Consider the following 9,145-nt stretch of genomic DNA (forward strand, 5'->3'; position numbering starts at 1 on the left):
ACTCTCATCAAAAACATTAAGACAGTGGAATCTTTGCCTGTATGTTTCTGGATTTATATCTTATTTTTTCAAAATGGCAGCTTTTACCTTATCATATTCCAGTTAATCATCCACATTCATATTAACACAGTCAGAAGAGGAAGAGGTGAAAAATCCAGTCTGACTCTGGCCAGCGACAGGCAGCTGTAATTCTCTCAAAAGTGGTCAGAAAATGTTCAAAATAAGCTTCCACAGCTAAGACTGAACTGTTAATATGGAGGCTGAGCCAGAACCCTCAGGCTGAGATGTTGCTTGAGCCTGATAGTCAGTTGGAGTTTCAACAGGCTCTGGATCAGTTGCTGTGGGCTCTGGAAGTTGGGTTGGTTCTGGCTTGCACCTCTATCTGCAATAGCTAAAACTGGTGTTGCAAACTCTTGAAACGCTGCTCTTGCAGTATAGCGTCCTCTCTCTGCTTTTTATCTTGAACTTCCTGTTGTCCCATGAAGGCCTGAAGAATTCCAGCAATATCAAGCAGAGTTGACTGCCTGATATTTTCTCCTTCAGTGTCTCCAGCCACAACTGAAATTCCTTCTCCCTCTCTGGTGGCTGCACAGCCTCTTTGGTCTGGTTTCCTTTCCTTGGGCGCACAGCATTCTGCATGGCTTAAAAAGTTTTGTCAGGGGAGAAAAAAAAGGTAGAAAAATGCAAATAAATAAATAAAAATAAAAATCCTGTCTCCTCAACTGAAACGTCCCACTTCTAGCACCACATGTGATGGACCAAGTTGAAAAAGCAGAGGGATCACAGGAATTATTAGAAAAATAAGGTTTTCCTTTATTTAACCCTCCCCCCAAAAATATATTTACAAAAGTTATAAATGTTGAGCTCATAAAAAAGGTCAGAGAAACTAAACTCAGGCAAAGAGACCTGTGAACCCAAACGACTGCCCAAACAAATATAACTGACCCAAACAGGAAATGACACACAAGGGTATATATAATGGCTGATCAGACCGCTATGACACAACAGGAGTAACTAAACAAAACACAATCATAAACCACAAAATGATGTAGTACAGTCTAGTTTGTTTATCAGGTCAAGAGAAGACAACAAAATGAATTTTTAACAACAAACATGCAAACAAAGTCATGCAACAGTGAATCAAAACAAATGACCAACTGATCAAAAAGAGATGTTGACTATGCCACCTTCATTTTCTATGCTTTTTTCAGCACCTTGTAGAAGATACAAAGTCACTGTAACTTGACTCCTCAGAATGATGGAGAACAGCTAAAACTTTCACATTTTAATTAACAATTAAAATAACAAAGGCAAATAATGCATGTGAAACATGAACTGAAAAAACTAACAATAATAACTAATGTTTAAACTAATTATACTATTATAAAGCATTGAGCACAAACTGCCACAAAGATAGACTCCTATCATTTTTTTTTTATTATTAACACTTTTTATTATAGTCACTTTTTACTCTTGATACACTTGCACAGGTGAACACATTATACTGAAAGGTCTCCTCACCATTGATAATTTTGCATAAAGATACAAATACAAAGAAGTAGTTAGTCACTTACTTTATATGTAAAATGTGTCTTGCATTTAGAAATTAAGCAGAAAGATTAAATCTGCAGCCAGTGTCGATATGCACGCTTTCTAACAACAGAATTATTTAAACACTTACTTCAACAGGAACTTCAGAAGGATACATTGCTTCTCTCCCATACATTAAATGGAATTGTGTGTATTTGGTTGTGGTGTGGACTTTAGACCTCAGAGAATACAGTGTGGCATCCAGATACACATCCCAGTCATTCTATTGACTGTTGACTAATTTTCTGGGGGCTCTACATGTAGACATAAAAAAAGCCCACACAATAGTGACAGTGTCTTAAAATCTGTTGAAATGTTACATACAAATAAAGCATACATGTTGTCATTTGTCTTTTCATTGAGGCCATTTGTCTGTGGGTGATATGCTGCTGTGACACTCCTATCTATTTTCATTAAGCTGCAAAGACTTGAGCTTCAAAGACAAAAGAAAATAGTTTCTCAAACACTATCACACAAAACCTTTGGCCTGGCAGACATTTGGCACACTGTGGCCAATGATTTACCTTTAGGTATGGAAAAGTAAACTTAACTCTTAACAATTTAACAAGTTAACAATTTCTCTTCCTTGGTCAGATAAAATTCTTTTTGGGCAGCCATGTCTACATATGACTGAGCACAACTGATGAGCTACCTCAGCAGCACATTTGCTTTTTAACGGAAAAACCTCAACCCATTTTGAAAAATAGTCTGTTGCAGTGGGAATGTACTGATGCCACTAGAAGTTTTTGGAGAAGGTCCAGTTAGATCGATTCCAATTAGCTCCCAGACATCTGACACCTGTCAATGAAGAATCACATTTTTAATATGTACATTATAACATTACTATTTTCTACTAAAATGCTGCTGATATTTACCTTAATATACTGCAGTGGTTGCACAGCAGCCAAAGGCTTTCCTATTTTTTGGCACTGGTCACAAGCCAGGATACATAATTACAAATACTCTATCAGAAAGACTAAATCTAGCTAACGTGTTAATTACTGCACATCATCCTGAAATCTGGGACAGATCTTCAGGATAACTACGCATTCTTTTTGTACATTGTTAACATACCTTACTTTTTTTTTATAAATGAAAACTTCAAAAATACATACCCAATTCCCAATGTCAACTGACATGCCCTACCAGTAAAATCTGGAACACATTGCAGTTCGAGTCTTGAGCACACCAGTGTGTCCACCAATAGAACTTGAATGAAACTCCTTAAATAGTTCCATAGCTTTTGTCATTTACATTTAAGAAATGTAAATTGATTATAAAATGTATTTAACCAATAAGTACATCTAGTTAGTATTTACAATAAACTACTGACCCTTCAGCCTGAATTTTGAGGCATATCTCTTAAGGGTTTCCCTCTGGGACTTGTCGTATTCTGATGGGTAGGACCCATCAGAAAGAAACATGAGCAGTTCCTCGTATTTGTTCTCCATAACTAAGGAGAAAATCGGACATTTTCAAAATGGCTTCGAGATCCATTATGTAAGACGCAATGCACATACAGTAAATAAAATGACCAATGTCAAGGTGCTTAGAAATTAAACAACGTTATCACTCAATAAGTATATAGTGCAATATTACTTTCTTCGACATAAGAACGGAGCGTAGGGTTCACTAACTGCAGGAGGACTAAAATTAATTGTTTACGCTGTATGCAAGTTTACAGAAGTTTAGAAGTACTAAATCAAGACTTGAAATATGACTTCAATTGAGACACCAAATTGGAGTATTTTTGCACGAAAAACAAAACGCATGTTAGCTTGAAAAGTTAACAAATTGACAACAGCTTAAGGAAAACAAGTATCAACTGTAATAAAGAAGTAAAACATATAATACTAACCTTTTTGCACGCACAAGATTGGGGTAGGTTCAAATAATAGGCGATACTATTAACACCGAAAACATGGCCGCTTTAAGATGTACGCATGCGCAGTAACAACAAGTAGAACAGCTTAATATGTAGGGTGTTTTTTCAGAACATCGGCTCTGTTTTAGAAGAAATTACATGTAAAAACTCTTAACATTAAAAAAAACAAAAAACAGATGATGATAATTTTTAAGTACTCAGATCATTTTATGCAACAGTTTACACTTCCATCATAGCTAAATGAGCCCTCGTTAATTTGATCATATTTGACTCATTTCCTGGGATCCATCTATTCCTGGGATAGATGACAGTGTGAAGGAATTTCCAAACCTGGGCGCATGACTTACATCAAAAACAAAAAGCATGTGCCTCAGTATTTACCAGAGTTTCAACACATTTTACATTGTAGGTGACATACCGCCCACTTTTCTCTTAATTGAGTCAGACCAGTGAAACTCCCCTTTCAGAAAATGGAAAACAAACTTTTCTGTCATTTAATTGTTTATTGCTTAATTAATTTGTATAGTGTGATTTGCCATAAGGTTAAAAATACAGTTCAATGCCCCAAAATGTATGCTTGTGCTTTTTTGTGGAGAGGAGCCGATCAAAGAGTTACGATTTATAAATGGCTTCAAGTGCACATCTAACATTTCAGTCAGCAGTGTTATTGATTTCATTGGAATCTGTTGTTATTATGCAAATGTTGCTCCATTTTATAACCACTGGATAAGTCTTTATCATTTATTAAACAACTCTTTTGTACATTCATGTGGAGAACACTTTAAAATGACACATTTTTTAAAGCTTGTTTTAACCAGTTTGAGATGATTTGAGCTTTGTGACATGTCATTAGTTGGATATGTCACGGTCTGCGGGGAAGACAGGACCCAAAATGCAGGACTCTTCACTGCAACGGTGCGTTTATTTACAGTGCAGGAAACAATAACAGTTAATCCCCGTGCTCTCCCGTGACTCCCGTGTCATGTCTTCTTCCCAAAAAGTCCCAGTGTAGTGCTCTCTGCTCCTGTGTCTCTGCATTCCCCGTGCTCACTGCTCTCGGACCCGCATTCCTCCTGAGGGAAAACAATAGCAGCCGTTAACACACTTAATCCCAGCAGGCATACAGTCACAGACTTTCCAACTACACTAGAAGACTGACATGTCGTCAAACGCAATAATCCCACGTCGGTGGAAGCTCCATGGCTCTTCTAAATAGCTCCCTCAACGAGCCCAGATGAGGAGCAGGTGTGTGGCTAGGACTTCGGGTGTGGCCAGTCCTCAAGCCAGGCCACGCCCCTCAGGCCTGAAGGTGCCTGTAACTTGGCCACAGAAAACAGCAACACACACACATATATCTGCCTACATACAGATGCGGACAGAGACCAGAGGCAGTGCAGACGACACACCAAATGATGATAATATTAATAATAATAATAATAATAATAATAATAACAACAACAACAATCATAGTCCCCACTGCTTATGGATCCCGAGTCCCCAGAGCCGGGTCCGTGACAGTACCCCCCCCTCTAAGAGTCGGCTCCCGACGACCCGAAAACAAAAAAAACCAACAAAACCCACAGTACAACCAACTCAGCTAGCCGCTCAAGCACCTGCAGCTCAGCTAGCCGCTCAAGCACCTGCTCAACTTCCTCAACAAATATCACTACACTCAGTAGCTCTGTCTCTAGTACCGTCACCTGATCTATCGCTAATCAGCCTCTTCAATGGTGCCTCCTTTCATTCAGGTTTACAGCTTTACTCATGTTATTAAACTGCTTTCCTCACAGTTGTACACAGAGGTAACACATGCGTTTACTCTGTGTTTTATTCCTGTAGAAAAAGAAGCCGACAATCCCAGCAGGATGAAGACTGGGCGTATACTAAAAAACAACCAAACGCCTTCATGTTGTATCTGAAGGAGCAGAGGTCACAGGTAATGGCTGAGCTAAACATCACTGGAAGTGCAGCCTTAAATCCAGTAGTGGGAGAGAGGGTAACTGTATAACTCTGTGCATAGAATTATGCATCTGTTCATGTTTTATGCTTATTTTTGTGAATGTGTACCAGTAGTCCTGTAGTAATGTGTAGTAGCAGTGCTGCTGTGTAATCATACATGCTGACAGTGTGTGTTCTTATGATCTTCTGTCCACAGTGTCAAATGACCAGAAGTCCAAATATTTTGATCAAACGGAAACAGAAAGATGCCATCACGAAAAAGGAGAATCCCGATTGGTACACCAAAGACAACATTTATGTCCCAAGTACCAACATTCAATTCATACATGTGTGCATCAAGCGCAAGCGAAAAAGGAGCGAAAGCACACATAACAGCCATGGTTCGTACTTGCTGTGTGGTCGGCTGCAATGTTCGATCGTACGACCGGCACGGGAATAAGCTTGGGTTGTCTTTTTATGCTTTCCCAACCTGGAAGCAACATGAAGGAGCTCATGTATCAGATGTTACCAAACGAAGGCGTCTAGCCTGGATAGCAGCCGTGAGACGAGCTGATATCAAGTTCTCTTCCATCTCCAGATATCAGTTAGTGTGCTCCAGACATTTTCATTCCGGTAAGTTGTAAATATGTTCACATCACACTTTATAGCTGAATAATATTATCGTTGGTGGTCTCGGAAGTTATAGAAATTGCGAACAAACAAGGTGAAGCTAAAATAGGGGAAATGTGCTCAAACCTTTGAGTGCCAGTTAAAAGACAAGCAGCAGCATTTTGCAGCCTCTGTAGATGAGTAATGTATGAAGCACTGACGTCACAAAGGCATTGCATGTCACAAATTTCAAAGAAAACAGCTCCAACAATGGAAACATGTCATTAGCCTAATAATATTATCACATTATGGCAAAGTGAATAATAAATGAATAAATCCTGAGTTAGTGTAGAACACAATAGGTGATTCTCAGTCACACCAGAGTGAAAATAGGACGGCCACCAACTGGTCACCCGCAGGCTGAGAGTGAGAAACCACTTTTGATTGCAAGGCGATCAAACGTGGTCGGGTGGGAGGCAACCTGTCTCTCTCAGACTCGGAATGAATACAACCACTCCTAAAAACATTGGTCAGGGTCTGCAATTAATTGCCATGTAATTTATAATAATCTTTCACCCCCAGTTGTTTCCTGTTTCCCATTGTGCGGCCCCATGATCGTAGGTGACACATCCTGAGTACACCCTGTTCTAACTTCACCAGGCACGTATGCAGTTGCAAGCAGACCACTTCTTTTAAAACAGTCAGTGTGGCTTTCAAAATACATATATATATATATATATATATATGTATAGAGAGGGAGAGAGAGATACTGATTATGTTCTGATCAGTGTGAGCATAATTAATCATCAGCAAAATCCCATATGAATCATAATTCATCATAATTCTGTGTTTAACTCAACAAACAATTTAACACATTTCTAACACATACAACAATAAACTTTATTTTTCTTGCTCAAAAGTATAATCATGGATTGGCAACACAGTTCTTATCTTCTTAAACTCAGACAAGAATAAAAAGTTATATAATGGATCGAGGGCCGGTGTCCTGCAGGTTTTAGATGTGTTTTTGATCCAACACAGCTGATTTAAATGGCTTGGTTTTATTCTGATTTTTAGTGTTTATTTATGAGTGTAGTTTTCATTTGCATGATTTTATTCTGTTTGTATTGCATGTTTTTAGTGTGTTATTGGACATTGTTTTAATCCACTGTGGGTTGGCTGAGCATGGGATAAATTAGTTGATAGGTATCACCTGCTGAGGTATGGGTGACCTATCAGCTGTGTAAAGACCTTTTAAAAGCAGGCTAGCTGAGCACTGGGAGGAGAGAGGCCCCAGATATGAGGAGGAATGTATGAAGGCCAGGTGAAAAGAGGGACCTGCTGCCTGATCGTGGGAGTGCGATGTCTAATCTGGAGACGGATCGGCCAGCGTGATGTGGCGTTCCAGTCCCGACAGCAGTAACGGTGACAGTAGGAGAACGTGAGCTGGGCTGGGATGTGATGGGCCCAATGAAGGGACAAGAGGAGGATAGGAAAGTCCTTCTCGTCTGCCAGAGACGAGGCTGACGTGGACTCCCCTCTAGAGAAGGAATTCCTGGCCTGCTGGTGGACCCATAATGTAGACCCATAATGTGAATGTAGAAAATTATGTTTTTACTAGCTTTAGAATTGGGTTGGTTTATTTCTGGGGGATTTTAGATATTGATGACATTTTATTGTGTACCTTTTTAAGGGTGCTTTTTATTTGTGCTCCCTGGCCTGGGAATAAACAGTTTCAGATCAGGCCTGTTTCATCTTTGTGCCCTTCATATCTGAGTCTCTTGCCACCCCTTGGATTTAAAAGAATCATTCTCTTCAGCATGACATTCTGGCGCATCACCTTTAGTGTCTGCTTTACATTTACATAATTTATTGATACTCTTATTTCATTTAATTGAACTCCTTTCTTTTGTATAGTTTTAACGTTTTATCATATTGTAAGTAGATTGTCTTTAATCTTCTGGCTTTTCCCAACATTGATTTCCAAAGATTTTATGTAACTTTATCTTTTATCACATAAGCACATAAAAGATGTAATTAAGCACATAAGCACATAACAGATGTAATGAATAAGAAATTAAAATGTTTCACAATAAACTCACCTTGATGGCATAAATGAGAGCTGCAAGTCCAAGGCAAAAAGGATTTGAGTAGACAAAGCAGCAGAGCGACCAGATGATATGGTCTTTGGGGGACTCTGTGATGACTCGTTGCCCTCTTGTGATGTTCACAGCAGTGTGCTGGACCACTCCAGGCTGAACAGGGAGTCCACCATAATTCACGCCCTGCAATGGAATGGCTTCAGTCGCGTAACCTTGAGGATGCATCGCTCAAACTGTTCTCAGCTCAGCTGCAATGTGGAGAGGAGAGAGGTGTGAACAAGAACAAGAGTCCCCACCAGTTGTGACTTTTAAAGCTTTTGGGGGCTGGAACAGGAAGCTCATGAAAACCTGACCTGCAAGATTCATCGCTACAAAGTAGGCTAAAAGATCTCTAAAAACAACACATTATGCCCAACATTCTTGTTCACAACAAATTAACTCACCCAGAAGAATCCGAGCAGTAACAAAACTCCTTTCTGGTTAACAACAATTTCCAGATAGTTTATTTCCACCGTACAATCAGACTGAATAAAAGCAACCACGCTTTCCACTTGGAAAAAACGGACTTTTTTTCTTCCTCTCCCTTTTTCCTGATATCCATAGCTGCTACGCAGTGAACGGCAGAAGACGGTACTTCCCCCTGTATACTTCAAGGACCATCAGGACATTATAGACATCTTCTGTTTTATGAATTCTCAACAAAATAATTTAACTTAATAAAACTTAACAGTGAACTCAAAATACTACCATCGCTCATAACACACTAAAACCCTTAGTAACTCTCCAGGGTTACACCTTGTTCCCACAAGTGTTCCCAATGGAGCTCTGTATGAATGTAAACAATAGTGTGCCACATATCTTCTTTGTTGCCCTTTAAGAGAGACAACACAGTTTGCTTACTGATTGTAATGTTGTCAGTTTGTGCATCTAACATTTAGATGGGAACACTGTGGGCATTAAGGGATGGACATGGTTAGGTATAATACTCAGGTAGACTGTGGTGTTTAAACAATGCTCAGTT

General features: G+C 39.3%; 1 long non-coding RNA gene across 1 annotated transcript; it reads right to left on the bottom strand.

Moving 5' to 3' along the window:
• Window positions 1-3,658: 3,658 nt before the first annotated feature.
• LOC120440838 lies at window positions 3,659-8,117 on the bottom strand. Its single transcript, XR_005613560.1, has 2 exons — window positions 4,635-8,117; window positions 3,659-4,548 (listed from the first exon to the last, which is right to left on the bottom strand). It is a non-coding gene; the product is annotated as an uncharacterized LOC120440838 (long non-coding RNA).
• Window positions 8,118-9,145: the final 1,028 nt, after the last annotated feature.

Source organism: Oreochromis aureus, linkage group 7 (genome assembly GCF_013358895.1).
Source record: "Oreochromis aureus strain Israel breed Guangdong linkage group 7, ZZ_aureus, whole genome shotgun sequence".
Taxonomy (NCBI): Eukaryota; Metazoa; Chordata; class Actinopteri; order Cichliformes; family Cichlidae; genus Oreochromis; species Oreochromis aureus.